This window comes from Lithobates pipiens, unplaced genomic scaffold (genome assembly GCF_037356315.1).
Source record: "Lithobates pipiens isolate NorthernLeopardFrog02 unplaced genomic scaffold, aLitPip1_a1.2 Scaffold_18, whole genome shotgun sequence".
NCBI classification, from domain to species: Eukaryota; Metazoa; Chordata; class Amphibia; order Anura; family Ranidae; genus Lithobates; species Lithobates pipiens.
Genome location: NW_027507758.1, coordinates 68014346 through 68039442, shown reverse-complemented (window position 1 = coordinate 68039442; position 25097 = coordinate 68014346).

Genomic DNA, 25097 nt, shown 5'->3' with positions numbered 1-25097 from the left:
CAACAGGAATGGTGCAAGTGCATTGGCCCCTGGGGGGGAGGGGAACCTGGGGGGGGGTGCACAACAGAAGGGAAAGCTGTCTAGGGTCGATCCAAGGAGAAGAGAAAAGTGGGGTTGCTCAAAAGAGGGCCACTAGAACCCCATGTAAAAAAAGAAAGGGGGGATTATGTTGGCAGTGGACCCTGTTCATCCAGGCTACTCGTGCACTTTTGCTATTTACAACTCCTGTACCCCTTCCCTGTTGCACTGCTTCTCTTCTTCATCCTCCCCACGGTATACTATACCCCTGTCCCCCCAAGCAATGCACACCCATATCCCCAATCACCTTCTTAATACAGCAGTCCATGTCCCTCCCCTTCCCTCCATCTCTAGCTTAGCATGGCCAACATGGGATTTGAACTCACAACCTCACACTTGCAAGCAGGGCACATTAGCCCACCAAGCCACAGCCAGAGGCACTTGTGAGTCCTGCCAAAAAGGAGGCCTATATTAGCTATAGAACCCAGGTTTCGACCAGCTGTGGGTTTACTAGTGCTTGTTTTCTATGTCTATTGGCTCGCATTGTGCTATTGTGAGTTTGTGCAGACGTGACTTTGGTTCCCAGGTGTGGCATGCTTAGACAGAAGCAATGTTTGCTTGTCGATGTATGGGTGTCAAGTTCTGGCAGGGTTTTTTTCTTTTTTTCAAGTTCTCCTGTGTTTTAACTGCACTTATTCCAATCCACTTGTTTGCAATCCTAGTGAGCAAGCTCAGTGAGTTGTGCACTTGCTTCTATCCCAGCTGCAAACACTTAACCACTCCCCTAATTAGTGAACTGAAAGCAAAAAAAAAACGCTGTTTAAAAAGTGAAAGAAAGGCAAAAGGGTTTTTTCATAACAAAGTAGAAAAGATCATGAAAATACAGAAAGAAGGAACACTTTGCATACGTTCATACTTGTGCATTGTGGGAATGCACCAAAAATCCTGCACAGAAATGAGCTGCCCTTTTTCTCGCATTTACTCAAAAGGTGGATTTACCCACTCAGCCATGGCCAGAGCTGCTTGTGTGTCCTGCCAACAAGGAGGTCCATATTAGATACAGAACCCCCGTCTCAACCAGCTGTGAATTTATTGGCAAGTTTTTAGGTCTAGCCAAGTCCTAATTCTTGTGGGGGACTCCTGCGTGGCTCAGTGGGTAGATGCGCCGGCTGTGCCAATGCCGAGCCAGTGCAGCTGTGAGTTCGAATCCCAGCAGCGGCAGGCTTGGATCAACGTGACTGGCCTGGAGGCTGCAACAGGAATGGTGCAAGTGCATTGGCCCCTGGAGGGGAGGGGAACCTGGGGGGGGGTGCACAACAGAAGGGAAAGCTGTCTAGGGTCGATCCAAGGAGAAGAGAAAAGTGGGGTTGCTCAAAAGAGGGCCACTAGAACCCCATGTAAAAAAAGAAAGGGGGGATTATGTTGGCAGTGGACCCTGTTCATCCAGGCTACTCATGCACTTTTGCTATTTACAACTCCTGTACCCCTTCCCTGTTGCACTGCTTCTCTTCTTCATCCTCCCCACGGTATACTATACCCCTGTCCCCCCAAGCAATGCACACCCATATCCCCAATCACCTTCTTAATACAGCAGTCCATGTCCCTCCCCTTCCCTCCATCTCTAGCTTAGCATGGCCAACATGGGATTTGAACTCACAACCTCACACTTGCAAGCAGGGCACATTAGCCCACCAAGCCACAGCCAGAGGCACTTGTGAGTCCTGCCAAAAAGGAGGCCTATATTAGCTATAGAACCCAGGTTTCGACCAGCTGTGGGTTTACTAGTGCTTGTTTTCTATGTCTATTGGCTCGCATTGTGCTATTGTGAGTTTGTGCAGCCGTGACTTTGGTTCCCAGGTGTGGCATGCTTAGACAGAAGCAATGTTTGCTTGTCGATGTATGGGTGTCAAGTTCTGGCAGGGTTTTTTTCTTTTTTTCAAGTTCTCCTGTGTTTTAACTGCACTTATTCCAATCCACTTGTTTGCAATCCTAGTGAGCAAGCTCAGTGAGTTGTGCACTTGCTTCTATCCCAGCTGCAAACACTTAACCACTCCCCTAATTAGTGAACTGAAAGCAAAAAAAAAACGCTGTTTAAAAAGTGAAAGAAAGGCAAAAGGGTTTTTTCATAACAAAGTAGAAAAGATCATGAAAATACAGAAAGAAGGAACACTTTGCATACGTTCATACTTGTGCATTGTGGGAATGCACCAAAAATCCTGCACAGAAATGAGCTGCCCTTTTTCTCGCATTTACTCAAAAGGTGGATTTACCCACTCAGCCATGGCCAGAGCTGCTTGTGTGTCCTGCCAACAAGGAGGTCCATATTAGATACAGAACCCCCGTCTCAACCAGCTGTGAATTTATTGGCAAGTTTTTAGGTCTAGCCAAGTCCTAATTCTTGTGGGGGACTCCTGCGTGGCTCAGTGGGTAGATGCGCCGGCTGTGCCAATGCCGAGCCAGTGCAGCTGTGAGTTCGAATCCCAGCAGCGGCAGGCTTGGATCAACGTGACTGGCCTGGAGGCTGCAACAGGAATGGTGCAAGTGCATTGGCCCCTGGAGGGGAGGGGAACCTGGGGGGGGGGTGCACAACAGAAGGGAAAGCTGTCTAGGGTCGATCCAAGGAGAAGAGAAAAGTGGGGTTGCTCAAAAGAGGGCCACTAGAACCCCATGTAAAAAAAGAAAGGGGGGATTATGTTGGCAGTGGACCCTGTTCATCCAGGCTACTCGTGCACTTTTGCTATTTACAACTCCTGTACCCCTTCCCTGTTGCACTGCTTCTCTTCTTCATCCTCCCCACGGTATACTATACCCCTGTCCCCCCAAGCAATGCACACCCATATCCCCAATCACCTTCTTAATACAGCAGTCCATGTCCCTCCCCTTCCCTCCATCTCTAGCTTAGCATGGCCAACATGGGATTTGAACTCACAACCTCACACTTGCAAGCAGGGCACATTAGCCCACCAAGCCACAGCCAGAGGCACTTGTGAGTCCTGCCAAAAAGGAGGCCTATATTAGCTATAGAACCCAGGTTTCGACCAGCTGTGGGTTTACTAGTGCTTGTTTTCTATGTCTATTGGCTCGCATTGTGCTATTGTGAGTTTGTGCAGCCGTGACTTTGGTTCCCAGGTGTGGCATGCTTAGACAGAAGCAATGTTTGCTTGTCGATGTATGGGTGTCAAGTTCTGGCAGGGTTTTTTTCTTTTTTTCAAGTTCTCCTGTGTTTTAACTGCACTTATTCCAATCCACTTGTTTGCAATCCTAGTGAGCAAGCTCAGTGAGTTGTGCACTTGCTTCTATCCCAGCTGCAAACACTTAACCACTCCCCTAATTAGTGAACTGAAAGCAAAAAAAAAACGCTGTTTAAAAAGTGAAAGAAAGGCAAAAGGGTTTTTTCATAACAAAGTAGAAAAGATCATGAAAATACAGAAAGAAGGAACACTTTGCATACGTTCATACTTGTGCATTGTGGGAATGCACCAAAAATCCTGCACAGAAATGAGCTGCCCTTTTTCTCGCATTTACTCAAAAGGTGGATTTACCCACTCAGCCATGGCCAGAGCTGCTTGTGTGTCCTGCCAACAAGGAGGTCCATATTAGATACAGAACCCCCGTCTCAACCAGCTGTGAATTTATTGGCAAGTTTTTAGGTCTAGCCAAGTCCTAATTCTTGTGGGGGGACTCCTGCGTGGCTCAGTGGGTAGATGCGCCGGCTGTGCCAATGCCGAGCCAGTGCAGCTGTGAGCTCGAATCCCAGCAGCGGCAGGCTTGGATCAACGTGACTGGCCTGGAGGCTGCAACAGGAATGGTGCAAGTGCATTGGCCCCTGGAGGGGAGGGGAACCTGGGGGGGGGTGCACAACAGAAGGGAAAGCTGTCTAGGGTCGATCCAAGGAGAAGAGAAAAGTGGGGTTGCTCAAAAGAGGGCCACTAGAACCCCATGTAAAAAAAGAAAGGGGGGATTATGTTGGCAGTGGACCCTGTTCATCCAGGCTACTCGTGCACTTTTGCTATTTACAACTCCTGTACCCCTTCCCTGTTGCACTGCTTCTCTTCTTCATCCTCCCCACGGTATACTATACCCCTGTCCCCCCAAGCAATGCACACCCATATCCCCAATCACCTTCTTAATACAGCAGTCCATGTCCCTCCCCTTCCCTCCATCTCTAGCTTAGCATGGCCAACATGGGATTTGAACTCACAACCTCACACTTGCAAGCAGGGCACATTAGCCCACCAAGCCACAGCCAGAGGCACTTGTGAGTCCTGCCAAAAAGGAGGCCTATATTAGCTATAGAACCCAGGTTTCGACCAGCTGTGGGTTTACTAGTGCTTGTTTTCTATGTCTATTGGCTCGCATTGTGCTATTGTGAGTTTGTGCAGCCGTGACTTTGGTTCCCAGGTGTGGCATGCTTAGACAGAAGCAATGTTTGCTTGTCGATGTATGGGTGTCAAGTTCTGGCAGGGTTTTTTTCTTTTTTTCAAATTCTCCTGTGTTTTAACTGCACTTATTCCAATCCACTTGTTTGCAATCCTAGTGAGCAAGCTCAGTGAGTTGTGCACTTGCTTCTATCCCAGCTGCAAACACTTAACCACTCCCCTAATTAGTGAACTGAAAGCAAAAAAAAAACGCTGTTTAAAAAGTGAAAGAAAGGCAAAAGGGTTTTTTCATAACAAAGTAGAAAAGATCATGAAAATACAGAAAGAAGGAACACTTTGCATACGTTCATACTTGTGCATTGTGGGAATGCACCAAAAATCCTGCACAGAAATGAGCTGCCCTTTTTCTCGCATTTACTCAAAAGGTGGATTTACCCACTCAGCCATGGCCAGAGCTGCTTGTGTGTCCTGCCAACAAGGAGGTCCATATTAGATACAGAACCCCCGTCTCAACCAGCTGTGAATTTATTGGCAAGTTTTTAGGTCTAGCCAAGTCCTAATTCTTGTGGGGGGACTCCTGCGTGGCTCAGTGGGTAGATGCGCCGGCTGTGCCAATGCCGAGCCAGTGCAGCTGTGAGGTCGAATCCCAGCAGCGGCAGGCTTGGATCAACGTGACTGGCCTGGAGGCTGCAACAGGAATGGTGCAAGTGCATTGGCCCCTGGAGGGGAGGGGAACCTGGGGGGGGGTGCACAACAGAAGGGAAAGCTGTCTAGGGTCGATCCAAGGAGAAGAGAAAAGTGGGGTTGCTCAAAAGAGGGCCACTAGAACCCCATGTAAAAAAAGAAAGGGGGGATTATGTTGGCAGTGGACCCTGTTCATCCAGGCTACTCGTGCACTTTTGCTATTTACAACTCCTGTACCCCTTCCCTGTTGCACTGCTTCTCTTCTTCATCCTCCCCACGGTATACTATACCCCTGTCCCCCCAAGCAATGCACACCCATATCCCCAATCACCTTCTTAATACAGCAGTCCATGTCCCTCCCCTTCCCTCCATCTCTAGCTTAGCATGGCCAACATGGGATTTGAACTCACAACCTCACACTTGCAAGCAGGGCACATTAGCCCACCAAGCCACAGCCAGAGGCACTTGTGAGTCCTGCCAAAAAGGAGGCCTATATTAGCTATAGAACCCAGGTTTCGACCAGCTGTGGGTTTACTAGTGCTTGTTTTCTATGTCTATTGGCTCGCATTGTGCTATTGTGAGTTTGTGCAGCCGTGACTTTGGTTCCCAGGTGTGGCATGCTTAGACAGAAGCAATGTTTGCTTGTCGATGTATGGGTGTCAAGTTCTGGCAGGGTTTTTTTCTTTTTTTCAAGTTCTCCTGTGTTTTAACTGCACTTATTCCAATCCACTTGTTTGCAATCCTAGTGAGCAAGCTCAGTGAGTTGTGCACTTGCTTCTATCCCAGCTGCAAACACTTAACCACTCCCCTAATTAGTGAACTGAAAGCAAAAAAAAAACGCTGTTTAAAAAGTGAAAGAAAGGCAAAAGGGTTTTTTCATAACAAAGTAGAAAAGATCATGAAAATACAGAAAGAAGGAACACTTTGCATACGTTCATACTTGTGCATTGTGGGAATGCACCAAAAATCCTGCACAGAAATGAGCTGCCCTTTTTCTCGCATTTACTCAAAAGGTGGATTTACCCACTCAGCCATGGCCAGAGCTGCTTGTGTGTCCTGCCAACAAGGAGGTCCATATTAGATACAGAACCCCCGTCTCAACCAGCTGTGAATTTATTGGCAAGTTTTTAGGTCTAGCCAAGTCCTAATTCTTGTGGGGGACTCCTGCGTGGCTCAGTGGGTAGATGCGCCGGCTGTGCCAATGCCGAGCCAGTGCAGCTGTGAGTTCGAATCCCAGCAGCGGCAGGCTTGGATCAACGTGACTGGCCTGGAGGCTGCAACAGGAATGGTGCAAGTGCATTGGCCCCTGGAGGGGAGGGGAGGGGAACCTGGGGGGGGGTGCACAACAGAAGGGAAAGCTGTCTAGGGTCGATCCAAGGAGAAGAGAAAAGTGGGGTTGCTCAAAAGAGGGCCACTAGAACCCCATGTAAAAAAAGAAAGGGGGGATTATGTTGGCAGTGGACCCTGTTCATCCAGGCTACTCGTGCACTTTTGCTATTTACAACTCCTGTACCCCTTCCCTGTTGCACTGCTTCTCTTCTTCATCCTCCCCACGGTATACTATACCCCTGTCCCCCCAAGCAATGCACACCCATATCCCCAATCACCTTCTTAATACAGCAGTCCATGTCCCTCCCCTTCCCTCCATCTCTAGCTTAGCATGGCCAACATGGGATTTGAACTCACAACCTCACACTTGCAAGCAGGGCACATTAGCCCACCAAGCCACAGCCAGAGGCACTTGTGAGTCCTGCCAAAAAGGAGGCCTATATTAGCTATAGAACCCAGGTTTCGACCAGCTGTGGGTTTACTAGTGCTTGTTTTCTATGTCTATTGGCTCGCATTGTGCTATTGTGAGTTTGTGCAGCCGTGACTTTGGTTCCCAGGTGTGGCATGCTTAGACAGAAGCAATGTTTGCTTGTCGATGTATGGGTGTCAAGTTCTGGCAGGGTTTTTTTCTTTTTTTCAAGTTCTCCTGTGTTTTAACTGCACTTATTCCAATCCACTTGTTTGCAATCCTAGTGAGCAAGCTCAGTGAGTTGTGCACTTGCTTCTATCCCAGCTGCAAACACTTAACCACTCCCCTAATTAGTGAACTGAAAGCAAAAAAAAAACGCTGTTTAAAAAGTGAAAGAAAGGCAAAAGGGTTTTTTCATAACAAAGTAGAAAAGATCATGAAAATACAGAAAGAAGGAACACTTTGCATACGTTCATACTTGTGCATTGTGGGAATGCACCAAAAATCCTGCACAGAAATGAGCTGCCCTTTTTCTCGCATTTACTCAAAAGGTGGATTTACCCACTCAGCCATGGCCAGAGCTGCTTGTGTGTCCTGCCAACAAGGAGGTCCATATTAGATACAGAACCCCCGTCTCAACCAGCTGTGAATTTATTGGCAAGTTTTTAGGTCTAGCCAAGTCCTAATTCTTGTGGGGGGACTCCTGCGTGGCTCAGTGGGTAGATGCGCCGGCTGTGCCAATGCCGAGCCAGTGCAGCTGTGAGTTCGAATCCCAGCAGCGGCAGGCTTGGATCAACGTGACTGGCCTGGAGGCTGCAACAGGAATGGTGCAAGTGCATTGGCCCCTGGAGGGGAGGGGAACCTGGGGGGGGGTGCACAACAGAAGGGAAAGCTGTCTAGGGTCGATCCAAGGAGAAGAGAAAAGTGGGGTTGCTCAAAAGAGGGCCACTAGAACCCCATGTAAAAAAAGAAAGGGGGGATTATGTTGGCAGTGGACCCTGTTCATCCAGGCTACTCATGCACTTTTGCTATTTACAACTCCTGTACCCCTTCCCTGTTGCACTGCTTTTCTTCTTCATCCTCCCCACGGTATACTATACCCCTGTCCCCCCAAGCAATGCACACCCATATCCCCAATCACCTTCTTAATACAGCAGTCCATGTCCCTCCCCTTCCCTCCATCTCTAGCTTAGCATGGCCAACATGGGATTTGAACTCACAACCTCACACTTGCAAGCAGGGCACATTAGCCCACCAAGCCACAGCCAGAGGCACTTGTGAGTCCTGCCAAAAAGGAGGCCTATATTAGCTATAGAACCCAGGTTTCGACCAGCTGTGGGTTTACTAGTGCTTGTTTTCTATGTCTATTGGCTCGCATTGTGCTATTGTGAGTTTGTGCAGCCGTGACTTTGGTTCCCAGGTGTGGCATGCTTAGACAGAAGCAATGTTTGCTTGTCGATGTATGGGTGTCAAGTTCTGGCAGGGTTTTTTTCTTTTTTTCAAGTTCTCCTGTGTTTTAACTGCACTTATTCCAATCCACTTGTTTGCAATCCTAGTGAGCAAGCTCAGTGAGTTGTGCACTTGCTTCTATCCCAGCTGCAAACACTTAACCACTCCCCTAATTAGTGAACTGAAAGCAAAAAAAAAACGCTGTTTAAAAAGTGAAAGAAAGGCAAAAGGGTTTTTTCATAACAAAGTAGAAAAGATCATGAAAATACAGAAAGAAGGAACACTTTGCATACGTTCATACTTGTGCATTGTGGGAATGCACCAAAAATCCTGCACAGAAATGAGCTGCCCTTTTTCTCGCATTTACTCAAAAGGTGGATTTACCCACTCAGCCATGGCCACAGCTGCTTGTGTGTCCTGCCAACAAGGAGGTCCATATTAGATACAGAACCCCCGTCTCAACCAGCTGTGAATTTATTGGCAAGTTTTTAGGTCTAGCCAAGTCCTAATTCTTGTGGGGGGGACTCCTGCGTGGCTCAGTGGGTAGATGCGCCGGCTGTGCCAATGCCGAGCCAGTGCAGCTGTGAGTTCGAATCCCAGCAGCGGCAGGCTTGGATCAACGTGACTGGCCTGGAGGCTGCAACAGGAATGGTGCAAGTGCATTGGCCCCTGGGGGGGGGGGTGCACAACAGAAGGGAAAGCTGTCTAGGGTCGATCCAAGGAGAAGAGAAAAGTGGGGTTGCTCAAAAGAGGGCCACTAGAACCCCATGTAAAAAAAGAAAGGGGGGATTATGTTGGCAGTGGACCCTGTTCATCCAGGCTACTCATGCACTTTTGCTATTTACAACTCCTGTACCCCTTCCCTGTTGCACTGCTTCTCTTCTTCATCCTCCCCACAGTATACTATACCCCTGTCCCCCCAAGCAATGCACACCCATATCCCCAATCACCTTCTTAATACAGCAGTCCATGTCCCTCCCCTTCCCTCCATCTCTAGCTTAGCATGGCCAACATGGGATTTGAACTCACAACCTCACACTTGCAAGCAGGGCACATTAGCCCACCAAGCCACAGCCAGAGGCACTTGTGAGTCCTGCCAAAAAGGAGGCCTATATTAGCTATAGAACCCAGGTTTCGACCAGCTGTGGGTTTACTAGTGCTTGTTTTCTATGTCTATTGGCTCGCATTGTGCTATTGTGAGTTTGTGCAGCCGTGACTTTGGTTCCCAGGTGTGGCATGCTTAGACAGAAGCAATGTTTGCTTGTCGATGTATGGGTGTCAAGTTCTGGCAGGGTTTTTTTCTTTTTTTCAAGTTCTCCTGTGTTTTAACTGCACTTATTCCAATCCACTTGTTTGCAATCCTAGTGAGCAAGCTCAGTGAGTTGTGCACTTGCTTCTATCCCAGCTGCAAACACTTAACCACTCCCCTAATTAGTGAACTGAAAGCAAAAAAAAAACGCTGTTTAAAAAGTGAAAGAAAGGCAAAAGGGTTTTTTCATAACAAAGTAGAAAAGATCATGAAAATACAGAAAGAAGGAACACTTTGCATACGTTCATACTTGTGCATTGTGGGAATGCACCAAAAATCCTGCACAGAAATGAGCTGCCCTTTTTCTCGCATTTACTCAAAAGGTGGATTTACCCACTCAGCCATGGCCAGAGCTGCTTGTGTGTCCTGCCAACAAGGAGGTCCATATTAGATACAGAACCCCCGTCTCAACCAGCTGTGAATTTATTGGCAAGTTTTTAGGTCTAGCCAAGTCCTAATTCTTGTGGGGGACTCCTGCGTGGCTCAGTGGGTAGATGCGCCGGCTGTGCCAATGCCGAGCCAGTGCAGCTGTGAGTTCGAATCCCAGCAGCGGCAGGCTTGGATCAACGTGACTGGCCTGGAGGCTGCAACAGGAATGGTGCAAGTGCATTGGCCCCTGGAGGGGAGGGGAACCTGGGGGGGGGGGTGCACAACAGAAGGGAAAGCTGTCTAGGGTCGATCCAAGGAGAAGAGAAAAGTGGGGTTGCTCAAAAGAGGGCCACTAGAACCCCATGTAAAAAAAGAAAGGGGGGATTATGTTGGCAGTGGACCCTGTTCATCCAGGCTACTCATGCACTTTTGCTATTTACAACTCCTGTACCCCTTCCCTGTTGCACTGTTGCAATTTACAACTCCTGTACCCCTTCCCTGTTGCACTGCTTCTCTTCTTCATCCTCCCCACGGTATACTATACCCCTGTCCCCCCAAGCAATGCACACCCATATCCCCAATCACCTTCTTAATACAGCAGTCCATGTCCCTCCCCTTCCCTCCATCTCTAGCTTAGCATGGCCAACATGGGATTTGAACTCACAACCTCACACTTGCAAGCAGGGCACATTAGCCCACCAAGCCACAGCCAGAGGCACTTGTGAGTCCTGCCAAAAAGGAGGCCTATATTAGCTATAGAACCCAGGTTTCGACCAGCTGTGGGTTTACTAGTGCTTGTTTTCTATGTCTATTGGCTCGCATTGTGCTATTGTGAGTTTGTGCAGCCGTGACTTTGGTTCCCAGGTGTGGCATGCTTAGACAGAAGCAATGTTTGCTTGTCGATGTATGGGTGTCAAGTTCTGGCAGGGTTTTTTTCTTTTTTTCAAGTTCTCCTGTGTTTTAACTGCACTTATTCCAATCCACTTGTTTGCAATCCTAGTGAGCAAGCTCAGTGAGTTGTGCACTTGCTTCTATCCCAGCTGCAAACACTTAACCACTCCCCTAATTAGTGAACTGAAAGCAAAAAAAAAACGCTGTTTAAAAAGTGAAAGAAAGGCAAAAGGGTTTTTTCATAACAAAGTAGAAAAGATCATGAAAATACAGAAAGAAGGAACACTTTGCATACGTTCATACTTGTGCATTGTGGGAATGCACCAAAAATCCTGCACAGAAATGAGCTGCCCTTTTTCTCGCATTTACTCAAAAGGTGGATTTACCCACTCAGCCATGGCCAGAGCTGCTTGTGTGTCCTGCCAACAAGGAGGTCCATATTAGATACAGAACCCCCGTCTCAACCAGCTGTGAATTTATTGGCAAGTTTTTAGGTCTAGCCAAGTCCTAATTCTTGTGGGGGGGGACTCCTGCGTGGCTCAGTGGGTAGATGCGCCGGCTGTGCCAATGCCGAGCCAGTGCAGCTGTGAGTTTGAATCCCAGCAGCGGCAGGCTTGGATCAACGTGACTGGCCTGGAGGCTGCAACAGGAATGGTGCAAGTGCATTGGCCCCTGGAGGGGAGGGGAACCTGGGGGGGGTGCACAACAGAAGGGAAAGCTGTCTAGGGTCGATCCAAGGAGAAGAGAAAAGTGGGGTTGCTCAAAAGAGGGCCACTAGAACCCCATGTAAAAAAAGAAAGGGGGGATTATGTTGGCAGTGGACCCTGTTCATCCAGGCTACTCGTGCACTTTTGCTATTTACAACTCCTGTACCCCTTCCCTGTTGCACTGCTTCTCTTCTTCATCCTCCCCACAGTATACTATACCCCTGTCCCCCCAAGCAATGCACACCCATATCCCCAATCACCTTCTTAATACAGCAGTCCATGTCCCTCCCCTTCCCTCCATCTCTAGCTTAGCATGGCCAACATGGGATTTGAACTCACAACCTCACACTTGCAAGCAGGGCACATTAGCCCACCAAGCCACAGCCAGAGGCACTTGTGAGTCCTGCCAAAAAGGAGGCCTATATTAGCTATAGAACCCAGGTTTCGACCAGCTGTGGGTTTACTAGTGCTTGTTTTCTATGTCTATTGGCTCGCATTGTGCTATTGTGAGTTTGTGCAGCCGTGACTTTGGTTCCCAGGTGTGGCATGCTTAGACAGAAGCAATGTTTGCTTGTCGATGTATGGGTGTCAAGTTCTGGCAGGGTTTTTTTCTTTTTTTCAAGTTCTCCTGTGTTTTAACTGCACTTATTCCAATCCACTTGTTTGCAATCCTAGTGAGCAAGCTCAGTGAGTTGTGCACTTGCTTCTATCCCAGCTGCAAACACTTAACCACTCCCCTAATTAGTGAACTGAAAGCAAAAAAAAAACGCTGTTTAAAAAGTGAAAGAAAGGCAAAAGGGTTTTTTCATAACAAAGTAGAAAAGATCATGAAAATACAGAAAGAAGGAACACTTTGCATACGTTCATACTTGTGCATTGTGGGAATGCACCAAAAATCCTGCACAGAAATGAGCTGCCCTTTTTCTCGCATTTACTCAAAAGGTGGATTTACCCACTCAGCCATGGCCAGAGCTGCTTGTGTGTCCTGCCAACAAGGAGGTCCATATTAGATACAGAACCCCCGTCTCAACCAGCTGTGAATTTATTGGCAAGTTTTTAGGTCTAGCCAAGTCCTAATTCTTGTGGGGGGGACTCCTGCGTGGCTCAGTGGGTAGATGCGCCGGCTGTGCCAATGCCGAGCCAGTGCAGCTGTGAGTTTGAATCCCAGCAGCGGCAGGCTTGGATCAACGTGACTGGCCTGGAGGCTGCAACAGGAATGGTGCAAGTGCATTGGCCCCTGGAGGGGAGGGGAACCTGGGGGGGGTGCACAACAGAAGGGAAAGCTGTCTAGGGTCGATCCAAGGAGAAGAGAAAAGTGGGGTTGCTCAAAAGAGGGCCACTAGAACCCCATGTAAAAAAAGAAAGGGGGGATTATGTTGGCAGTGGACCCTGTTCATCCAGGCTACTCATGCACTTTTGCTATTTACAACTCCTGTACCCCTTCCCTGTTGCACTGTTGCAATTTACAACTCCTGTACCCCTTCCCTGTTGCACTGCTTCTCTTCTTCATCCTCCCCACGGTATACTATACCCCTGTCCCCCCAAGCAATGCACACCCATATCCCCAATCACCTTCTTAATACAGCAGTCCATGTCCCTCCCCTTCCCTCCATCTCTAGCTTAGCATGGCCAACATGGGATTTGAACTCACAACCTCACACTTGCAAGCAGGGCACATTAGCCCACCAAGCCACAGCCAGAGGCACTTGTGAGTCCTGCCAAAAAGGAGGCCTATATTAGCTATAGAACCCAGGTTTCGACCAGCTGTGGGTTTACTAGTGCTTGTTTTCTATGTCTATTGGCTCGCATTGTGCTATTGTGAGTTTGTGCAGCCGTGACTTTGGTTCCCAGGTGTGGCATGCTTAGACAGAAGCAATGTTTGCTTGTCGATGTATGGGTGTCAAGTTCTGGCAGGGTTTTTTTCTTTTTTTCAAGTTCTCCTGTGTTTTAACTGCACTTATTCCAATCCACTTGTTTGCAATCCTAGTGAGCAAGCTCAGTGAGTTGTGCACTTGCTTCTATCCCAGCTGCAAACACTTAACCACTCCCCTAATTAGTGAACTGAAAGCAAAAAAAAAACGCTGTTTAAAAAGTGAAAGAAAGGCAAAAGGGTTTTTTCATAACAAAGTAGAAAAGATCATGAAAATACAGAAAGAAGGAACACTTTGCATACGTTCATACTTGTGCATTGTGGGAATGCACCAAAAATCCTGCACAGAAATGAGCTGCCCTTTTTCTCGCATTTACTCAAAAGGTGGATTTACCCACTCAGCCATGGCCAGAGCTGCTTGTGTGTCCTGCCAACAAGGAGGTCCATATTAGATACAGAACCCCCGTCTCAACCAGCTGTGAATTTATTGGCAAGTTTTTAGGTCTAGCCAAGTCCTAATTCTTGTGGGGGGGACTCCTGCGTGGCTCAGTGGGTAGATGCGCCGGCTGTGCCAATGCCGAGCCAGTGCAGCTGTGAGTTTGAATCCCAGCAGCGGCAGGCTTGGATCAACGTGACTGGCCTGGAGGCTGCAACAGGAATGGTGCAAGTGCATTGGCCCCTGGAGGGGAGGGGAACCTGGGGGGGGTGCACAACAGAAGGGAAAGCTGTCTAGGGTCGATCCAAGGAGAAGAGAAAAGTGGGGTTGCTCAAAAGAGGGCCACTAGAACCCCATGTAAAAAAAGAAAGGGGGGATTATGTTGGCAGTGGACCCTGTTCATCCAGGCTACTCGTGCACTTTTGCTATTTACAACTCCTGTACCCCTTCCCTGTTGCACTGCTTCTCTTCTTCATCCTCCCCACGGTATACTATACCCCTGTCCCCCCAAGCAATGCACACCCATATCCCCAATCACCTTCTTAATACAGCAGTCCATGTCCCTCCCCTTCCCTCCATCTCTAGCTTAGCATGGCCAACATGGGATTTGAACTCACAACCTCACACTTGCAAGCAGGGCACATTAGCCCACCAAGCCACAGCCAGAGGCACTTGTGAGTCCTGCCAAAAAGGAGGCCTATATTAGCTATAGAACCCAGGTTTCGACCAGCTGTGGGTTTACTAGTGCTTGTTTTCTATGTCTATTGGCTCGCATTGTGCTATTGTGAGTTTGTGCAGCCGTGACTTTGGTTCCCAGGTGTGGCATGCTTAGACAGAAGCAATGTTTGCTTGTCGATGTATGGGTGTCAAGTTCTGGCAGGGTTTTTTTCTTTTTTTCAAGTTCTCCTGTGTTTTAACTGCACTTATTCCAATCCACTTGTTTGCAATCCTAGTGAGCAAGCTCAGTGAGTTGTGCACTTGCTTCTATCCCAGCTGCAAACACTTAACCACTCCCCTAATTAGTGAACTGAAAGCAAAAAAAAAACGCTGTTTAAAAAGTGAAAGAAAGGCAAAAGGGTTTTTTCATAACAAAGTAGAAAAGATCATGAAAATACAGAAAGAAGGAACACTTTGCATACGTTCATACTTGTGCATTGTGGGAATGCACCAAAAATCCTGCACAGAAATGAGCTGCCCTTTTTCTCGCATTTACTCAAAAGGTGGATTTACCCACTCAGCCATGGCCAGAGCTGCTTGTGTGTCCTGCCAACAAGGAGGTCCATATTAGATACAGAACCCCCGTCTCAACCAGCTGTGAATTTATTGGCAAGTTTTTAGGTCTAGCCAAGTCCTAACTCTTGTGGGGGGGACTCCTGCGTGGCTCAGTGGGTAGATGCGCCGGCTGTGCCAATGCCGAGCCAGTGCAGCTGTGAGTTCGAATCCCAGCAGCGGCAGGCTTGGATCAACGTGACTGGCCTGGAGGCTGCAACAGGAATGGTGCAAGTGCATTGGCCCCTGGAGGGGAGGGGAACCTGGGGGGGGGTGCACAACAGAAGGGAAAGCTGTCTAGGGTCGATCCAAGGAGAAGAGAAAAGTGGGGTTGCTCAAAAGAGGGCCACTAGAACCCCATGTAAAAAAAGAAAGGGGGGATTATGTTGGCAGTGGACCCTGTTCATCCAGGCTACTCGTGCACTTTTGCTATTTACGACTCCTGTACCCCTTCCCTGTTGCACTGCTTCTCTTCTTCATCCTCCCCACGGTATACTATACCCCTGTCCCCCCAAGCAATGCACACCCATATCCCCAATCACCTTCTTAATACAGCAGTCCATGTCCCTCCCCTTCCCTCCATCTCTAGCTTAGCATGGCCAACATGGGATTTGAACTCACAACCTCACACTTGCAAGCAGGGCACATTAGCCCACCAAGCCACAGCCAGAGGCACTTGTGAGTCCTGCCAAAAAGGAGGCCTATATTAGCTATAGAACTCAGGTTTCGACCAGCTGTGGGTTTACTAGTGCTTGTTTTCTATGTCTATTGGCTCGCATTGTGCTATTGTGAGTTTGTGCAGCCGTGACTTTGGTTCCCAGGTGTGGCATGCTTAGACAGAAGCAATGTTTGCTTGTCGATGTATGGGTGTCAAGTTCTGGCAGGGTTTTTTTCTTTTTTTCAAGTTCTCCTGTGTTTTAACTGCACTTATTCCAATCCACTTGTTTGCAATCCTAGTGAGCAAGCTCAGTGAGTTGTGCACTTGCTTCTATCCCAGCTGCAAACACTTAACCACTCCCCTAATTAGTGAACTGAAAGCAAAAAAAAAACGCTGTTTAAAAAGTGAAAGAAAGGCAAAAGGGTTTTTTCATAACAAAGTAGAAAAGATCATGAAAATACAGAAAGAAGGAACACTTTGCATACGTTCATACTTGTGCATTGTGGGAATGCACCAAAAATCCTGCACAGAAATGAGCTGCCCTTTTTCTCGCATTTACTCAAAAGGTGGATTTACCCACTCAGCCATGGCCAGAGCTGCTTGTGTGTCCTGCCAACAAGGAGGTCCATATTAGATACAGAACCCCCGTCTCAACCAGCTGTGAATTTATTGGCAAGTTTTTAGGTCTAGCCAAGTCCTAATTCTTGTGGGGGACTCCTGCGTGGCTCAGTGGGTAGATGCGCCAGCCGTGCCAATGCCGAGCCAGTGCAGCTGTGAGTTCGAATCCCAGCAGCGGCAGGCTTGGATCAACGTGACTGGCCTGGAGGCTGCAACAGGAATGGTGCAAGTGCATTGGCCCCTGGAGGGGAGGGGAACCTGGGGCGGGGGGTGCACAACAGAAGGGAAAGCTGTCTAGGGTCGATCCAAGGAGAAGAGAAAAGTGGGGTTGCTCAAAAGCGGGGCACTAGAACCCCATGTAAAAAAAGAAAGGGGGGATTATGTTGGCAGTGGACCCTGTTCATCCAGGCTACTCATGCACTTTTGCTATTTACAACTCCTGTACCCCTTCCCTGTTGCACTGCTTCTCTTCTTCATCCTCCCCACGGTATACTATACCCCTGTCCCCCCAAGCAATGCACACCCATATCCCCAATCACCTTCTTAATACAGCAGTCCATGTCCCTCCCCTTCCCTCCATCTCTAGCTTAGCATGGCCAACATGGGATTTGAACTCACAACCTCACACTTGCAAGCAGGGCACATTAGCCCACCAAGCCACAGCCAGAGGCACTTGTGAGTCCTGCCAAAAAGGAGGCCTATATTAGCTATAGAACCCAGGTTTCGACCAGCTGTGGGTTTACTAGTGCTTGTTTTCTATGTCTATTGGCTCGCATTGTGCTATTGTGAGTTTGTGCAGCCGTGACTTTGGTTCCCAGGTGTGGCATGCTTAGACAGAAGCAATGTTTGCTTGTCGATGTATGGGTGTCAAGTTCTGGCAGGGTTTTTTTCTTTTTTTCAAGTTCTCCTGTGTTTTAACTGCACTTATTCCAATCCACTTGTTTGCAATCCTAGTGAGCAAGCTCAGTGAGTTGTGCACTTGCTTCTATCCCAGCTGCAAACACTTAACCACTCCCCTAATTAGTGAACTGAAAGCAAAAAAAAAACGCTGTTTAACCACTTGCCGACCGCCTCACGCCGATGTACGTCGGCAGAATGGCACGGGCAGGCATAAGCACGTACATGTACGTGCTTTGCCTCCCGCGGGTCGGGGGCCCGATCGGGCCCCCGCCCGGTGCCTGCGGCGGTCGGTTTTCGTTCGGGAGCGATCCCGGACGAGGGGACGGCCATTCATTCATGGCCACCCCCTCGCGATCGCTCCCGACGAATGGAAATCCCCGGTGACATCACTTCCTCTCCTGTAATGTAAACACAGGAGAGGAAGTGATGTATTCTCTCCTCCGTGTCGGTATTTTTCGTTCCGACACGGAGGAGAGCGGATCAGTGAGTTGCACCAACACATCCCACACACAGTAGAACATGCCAGGCACACTCACACCCCCCCTTTACCCCCCGATCACCCCCCCAATTACCCCTGCCCCCCAGTCACAGTGACACCAATGTCATTTTTTTTTTTTTTTTGCATTGGTGTCATTTGTGACTGTAATAACTGTTAGGGCAGTTAGGGTTAGCCCCCTTTAGTTCTAATGTACCCCCCTAACCCCCCCAATAAAGGTTTAACCCCGTGATCACCCCCCGTCGCCAGTGTCACTAAGGCTGGGTTCACATTGCAGCGGTTTATGAGAACGAATGTGATTCGCACCGCACTGCAGTGCAAATCACATCCGATCTCTGTGCGATTCGAGTTCAGCCATTCGCCGCACCCGCCGCACCCGCCACACCCGCCGCACCCGCCGCAAATTCGCACGGGACCCTTTTTTTGGCCCGCAGCAGAATCGGATCGCATGGGTGTTCACACCATGCGATCCGAGTTTGCAGATCGCACTGCGATATGCGAACTGATCTGGGGGTGTCAGTAACATTTCACTGACACTCCCAGCAGTTCGCATAGGGCAGTGTGAACTGCCGCCGGGAGGCATGCGATGCGGGAACCCGCCGCGGATTCGCGGCGTTTCCGCATCGCTCCAGTGTGAACCCAGCCTAATAAGCGATCATTTTTCTGATCGCCGTATTAGTGTCACAGGTGACGCTAGTTAGGCAGGTAGGTATTTAGGTTCGCCGCAGCTTTTTATAGCGCTAGGGACCCCCATATACTACCGCATAAAGCCCCCTGATTGCCCCCTAGTTAACCCTTTCACCAGTGATCACCATATAACTGTTACAGGTGACGCTGGTTGGTTAGTTATTTTTTTATAGTTTCAGGGCACCCGCCATTTATTACCTAATAAAGGTTTAACCCCCTGATCACCCGGCAGGTGTCATTTGTGACTAATAACTGTTAGGGCAGTTAGGGTTAGCCCCCTTTAGTTCTAAGGTACCCCCCTAACCCCCCCAATAAAGGTTTAACCCCGTGATCACCCCCCGTCGCCAGTGTCACTAAGGCTGGGTTCACATTGCAGCGGTTTATGAGAACGGATGTGATTCGCACCGCACTGCAGTGCAAATCACATCCGATCTCTGTGCGATTCGAGTTCAGCTATACAGATAGTATGGCTGAATTCGTGTCGCACCCGCCGCACCCGCCGCAAACTCGCACGGGACCCTTTTTTTGGTCCGCAGCAGAATCGGATCGCATGGGTGTTCACACCATGCGATCCAAGTTTGCAGATCGCACTGCGATATGCGAACTGATCTGGGGGTGTCATTAACATTTCACTGACACTCCCAGCAGTTCGCATAGGGCAGTGTGAACTGCCGCCGGGAGGCATGCGATGCGGGAACCCGCCGCGCATTCGTGGCGTTCCCGCATCGCTCCAGTGTGAACCCAGCCTAATAAGCGATCGTTTTTCTGATCGCTGTATTAGTGTCACAGGTGACGCTAGTTAGGCAGGTAGGTATTTAGGTTCGCCGCAGCTTTTTATAGCGCCAGGGACCCCCATATACTACCGCATAAAGCCCCCTGATTGCCCCCTAGTTAACCCTTTCACCAGTGATCACCATATAACTGTTACAGGTGACGCTGGTTGGTTAGTTATTTTTTTATAGTTTCAGGGCACCCGCCATTTATTACCTAGTCTCACTAGTGTACCCCTAAATTTAGGGGTGTCTACTTTCTAAAATGGGGTCATTTGGGGGGGGGGGGTTTGTGCCATCTTGGCATTTTATGGCCTTCAAAACTGTAACGCCCTTAGAAAGCCTGAAGGCGGTGCTTGGTTTTTGGGGCCCCGTACGCGGCTAGGCTCCCAAAAAGTCCCACATATGTGGTATCCCCGTACTCAGGAGAAGCAGCAGAATTTATTTTGGGGTGTCATTTCACATATGCCCATGGCATGCGTGAGCAATATATCATTTAGTGACAACTTTGTGAAAAAAAAAAAAAGTTTGTAATTTTCCCGCAACTTGTGGCAAAATATAAAATATTCCATGGACTCAACATGCCTCTCAGCAAATAGCTTGGGGTGTCTACTTTCTAAAATGGGGTCATTTGTGGGGGTTTTGTGCCATCTTGGCATTTTATGGCCTTCAAAACTGTAATAGGTAGTGAGAAGTGAACTCAAAAAATTACGCCCTTAGAAAGCCTGAAGGCGGTGCTTGGTTTTCGGGGCCCCGTACGCGGCTAGGCTCCCAAAAAGTCCCACATATGTGGTATCCCCGTACTCAGGAGAAGCAGCAGAATTTATTTTGGGGTGTCATTTCACATATGCCCATGGCATGCATGAGCAATATATCATTTAGTGACAACTTTGTGAAAAAAAAAAAAAAAAAAAAAAAGTTTGTAATTTTCCCGCAACTTGTGGCAAAATATAAAATATTCCATGGACTCAACATGCCTCTCAGCAAATAGCTTGGGGTGTCTACTTTCTAAAATGGGGTCATTTGTGGGGGTTTTGTGCCATCTTGGCATTTTATGGCCTTCAAAACTGTAATAGGTAGTGAGGCGTGAAATCAAAAATTTACGCCCTTAGAAAGCCTGAAGGCGGTGCTTGGTTTTCGGGGCCCTGTACGCGGCTAGGCTCCCAAAAAGTCCCACATATGTGGTATCCCCGTACTCAGGAGAAGCAGCAGAATTTATTTTGGGGTGTCATTTCACATACGCCCATAGCATGTGTGAGCAATATATCATTTAGTGACAACTTTGTGTAAAAAAAAAAAAAAAAATTTTTTTTTTGTCATTATTCAATCGCTTGAGGCAAAAAAATAAAATATTCAATGGGCTCAACATGCCTCTTATCAATTTCCTTAGGGGGTCTACTTTCCAAAATGGGGTCATTTGGGGGGGTTTTGTACTGCCCTGTCATTTTAGCACCTCAAGAAATGAGATAGACAGTCGTAAACTAAAAGCTGCGTAAATTCCAGAAAACGTACCTTAGTTTGTAGATGTGACAACTTTTGCGCAAACCAATAAATATACAATTATTGACTTTTTTTTTACCAAAGACATGTGGCTGAATACATTTTGGCCTAAATGTATGACTAAAATTGAGTTTATTGGATTTTTCTAATAACAAAAAGTAGAAAATATCATTTTTTTTCAAAATTTGCGGTCTTTTTACGTTTATATCGCAAAAAATAAAAATCGCAGAGGCAATCAAATACCATCAAAAGAAAGCTCTATTTGTGGGAAGAAAAGGACGCAAATTTTGTTTGGGTACAACATTGCATGACCGCGCAATTACCAGTTAAAGCAGCGCAGTGCCAAAGTGTAAAAAGACCTCTGGTCATTTACCAGCAAAATGGTCCGGTCTGAAAGTGGTTAAAAAGTGAAAGAAAGGCAAAAGGGTTTTTTCATAACAAAGTAGAAAAGATCATGAAAATACAGAAAGAAGGAACACTTTGCATACGTTCATACTTGTGCATTGTGGGAATGCACCAAAAATCCTGCACAGAAATGAGCTGCCCTTTTTCTCGCATTTACTCAAAAGGTGGATTTACCCACTCAGCCATGGCCAGAGCTGCTTGTGTGTCCTGCCAACAAGGAGGTCCATATTAGATACAGAACCCCCGTCTCAACCAGCTGTGAATTTATTGGCAAGTTTTTAGGTCTAGCCAAGTCCGAATTCTTGTGGGGGACTCCTGCGTGGCTCAGTGGGTAGATGCGCCGGCCGAGCCAGTGCAGCTGTGAGTTCAAATCCCAGCAGCAGCAGGCTTGGATCAACGTGACTGGCCTGGAGGCTGCAACAGGAATGGTGCAAGTGCATTGGCCCCTGGAGGGGAGGGGAACCTGGGGGGGTGTGCACAACAGAAGGGAAAGCTGTCTAGGGTCGATCCAAGGAGAAGAGAAAAGTGGGGTTGCTCAAAAGAGGGCCACTAGAACCCCATGTAAAAAAAGAAAGGGGGGATTATGTTGGCAGTGGACCCTGTTCATCCAGGCTACTCGTGCACTTTTGCTATTTACATCTCCTGTACCCCTTCCCTGTTGCACTGCTTCTCTTCTTCATCCTCCCCACGGTATACTATACCCCTGTCCCCCCAAGCAATGCACACCCATATCCCCAATCACCTTCTTAATACAGCAGTCCATGTCCCTCCCCTTCCCTCCATCTCTAGCTTAGCATGGCCAACATGGGATTTGAACTCACAACCTCACACTTGCAAGCAGGGCACATTAGCCCACCAAGCCACAGCCAGAGGCACTTGTGAGTCCTGCCAAAAAGGAGGCCTATATTAGCTATAGAACCCAGGTTTCGACCAGCTGTGGGTTTACTAGTGCTTGTTTTCTATGTCTATTGGCTCGCATTGTGCTATTGTGAGTTTGTGCAGCCGTGACTTTGGTTCCCAGGTGTGGCATGCTTAGACAGAAGCAATGTTTGCTTGTCGATGTATGGGTGTCAAGTTCTGGCAGGGTTTTTTTCTTTTTTTCAAGTTCTCCTGTGTTTTAACTGCACTTATTCCAATCCACTTGTTTGCAATCCTAGTGAGCAAGCTCAGTGAGTTGTGCACTTGCTTCTATCCCAGCTGCAAACACTTAACCACTCCCCTAATTAGTGAACTGAAAGCAAAAAAAAAACGCTGTTTAAAAAGTGAAAGAAAGGCAAAAGGGTTTTTTCATAACAAAGTAGAAAAGATCATGAAAATACAGAAAGAAGGAACACTTTGCATACGTTCATACTTGTGCATTGTGGGAATGCACCAAAAATCCTGCACAGAAATGAGCTGCCCTTTTTCTCGCATTTACTCAAAAGGTGGATTTACCCACTCAGCCATGGCCAGAGCTGCTTGTGTGTCCTGCCAACAAGGAGGTCCATATTAGATACAGAACCCCCGTCTCAACCAGCTGTGAATTTATTGGCAAGTTTTTAGGTCTAGCCAAGTCCTAATTCTTGTGGGGGACTCCTGCGTGGCTCAGTGGGTAGATGCGCCGGCTGTGCCAATGCCGAGCCAGTGCAGCTGTGAGTTCGAATCCCAGCAGCGGCAGGCTTGGATCAACGTGACTGGCCTGGAGGCTGCAACAGGAATGGTGCAAGTGCATTGGCCCCTGGGGGGGGGTGCACAACAGAAGGGAAAGCTGTCTAGGGTCGATCCAAGGAGAAGAGAAAAGTGGGGTTGCTCAAAAGAGGGCCACTAGAACCCCATGTAAAAAAAGAAAGGGGGGATTATGTTGGCAGTGGACCCTGTTCATCCAGGCTACTCGTGCACTTTTGCTATTTACAACTCCTGTACCCCTTCCCTGTTGCACTGCTTCTCTTCTTCATCCTCCCCACGGTATACTATACCCCTGTCCCCCCAAGCAATGCACACCCATATCCCCAATCACCTTCTTAATACAGCAGTCCATGTCCCTCCCCTTCCCTCCATCTCTAGCTTAGCATGGCCAACATGGGATTTGAACTCACAACCTCACACTTGCAAGCAGGGCACATTAGCCCACCAAGCCACAGCCAGAGGCACTTGTGAGTCCTGCCAAAAAGGAGGCCTATATTAGCTATAGAACCCAGGTTTCGACCAGCTGTGGGTTTACTAGTGCTTGTTTTCTATGTCTATTGGCTCGCATTGTGCTATTGTGAGTTTGTGCAGCCGTGACTTTGGTTCCCAGGTGTGGCATGCTTAGACAGAAGCAATGTTTGCTTGTCGATGTATGGGTGTCAAGTTCTGGCAGGGTTTTTTTCTTTTTTTCAAGTTCTCCTGTGTTTTAACTGCACTTATTCCAATCCACTTGTTTGCAATCCTAGTGAGCAAGCTCAGTGAGTTGTGCACTTGCTTCTATCCCAGCTGCAAACACTTAACCACTCCCCTAATTAGTGAACTGAAAGCAAAAAAAAAACGCTGTTTAAAAAGTGAAAGAAAGGCAAAAGGGTTTTTTCATAACAAAGTAGAAAAGATCATGAAAATACAGAAAGAAGGAACACTTTGCATACGTTCATACTTGTGCATTGTGGGAATGCACCAAAAATCCTGCACAGAAATGAGCTGCCCTTTTTCTCGCATTTACTCAAAAGGTGGATTTACCCACTCAGCCATGGCCAGAGCTGCTTGTGTGTCCTGCCAACAAGGAGGTCCATATTAGATACAGAACCCCCGTCTCAACCAGCTGTGAATTTATTGGCAAGTTTTTAGGTCTAGCCAAGTCCTAATTCTTGTGGGGGACTCCTGCGTGGCTCAGTGGGTAGATGCGCCGGCTGTGCCAATGCCGAGCCAGTGCAGCTGTGAGTTCGAATCCCAGCAGCGGCAGGCTTGGATCAACGTGACTGGCCTGGAGGCTGCAACAGGAATGGTGCAAGTGCATTGGCCCCTGGGGGGGGGTGCACAACAGAAGGGAAAGCTGTCTAGGGTCGATCCAAGGAGAAGAGAAAAGTGGGGTTGCTCAAAAGAGGGCCACTAGAACCCCATGTAAAAAAAGAAAGGGGGGATTATGTTGGCAGTGGACCCTGTTCATCCAGGCTACTCATGCACTTTTGCTATTTACAACTCCTGTACCCCTTCCCTGTTGCACTGCTTCTCTTCTTCATCCTCCCCACGGTATACTATACCCCTGTCCCCCCCAAGCAATGCACACCCATATCCTCAATCACCTTCTTAATACAGCAGTCCATGTCCCTCCCCTTCCCTCCATCTCTAGCTTAGCATGGCCAACATGGGATTTGAACTCACAACCTCACACTTGCAAGCAGGGCACATTAGCCCACCAAGCCACAGCCAGAGGCACTTGTGAGTCCTGCCAAAAAGGAGGCCTATATTAGCTATAGAACCCAGGTTTCGACCAGCTGTGGGTTTACTAGTGCTTGTTTTCTATGTCTATTGGCTCGCATTGTGCTATTGTGAGTTTGTGCAGCCGTGACTTTGGTTCCCAGGTGTGGCATGCTTAGACAGAAGCAATGTTTGCTTGTCGATGTATGGGTGTCAAGTTCTGGCAGGGTTTTTTTCTTTTTTTCAAGTTCTCCTGTGTTTTAACTGCACTTATTCCAATCCACTTGTTTGCAATCCTAGTGAGCAAGCTCAGTGAGTTGTGCACTTGCTTCTATCCCAGCTGCAAACACTTAACCACTCCCCTAATTAGTGAACTGAAAGCAAAAAAAAAACGCTGTTTAAAAAGTGAAAGAAAGGCAAAAGGGTTTTTTCATAACAAAGTAGAAAAGATCATGAAAATACAGAAAGAAGGAACACTTTGCATACGTTCATACTTGTGCATTGTGGGAATGCACCAAAAATCCTGCACAGAAATGAGCTGCCCTTTTTCTCGCATTTACTCAAAAGGTGGATTTACC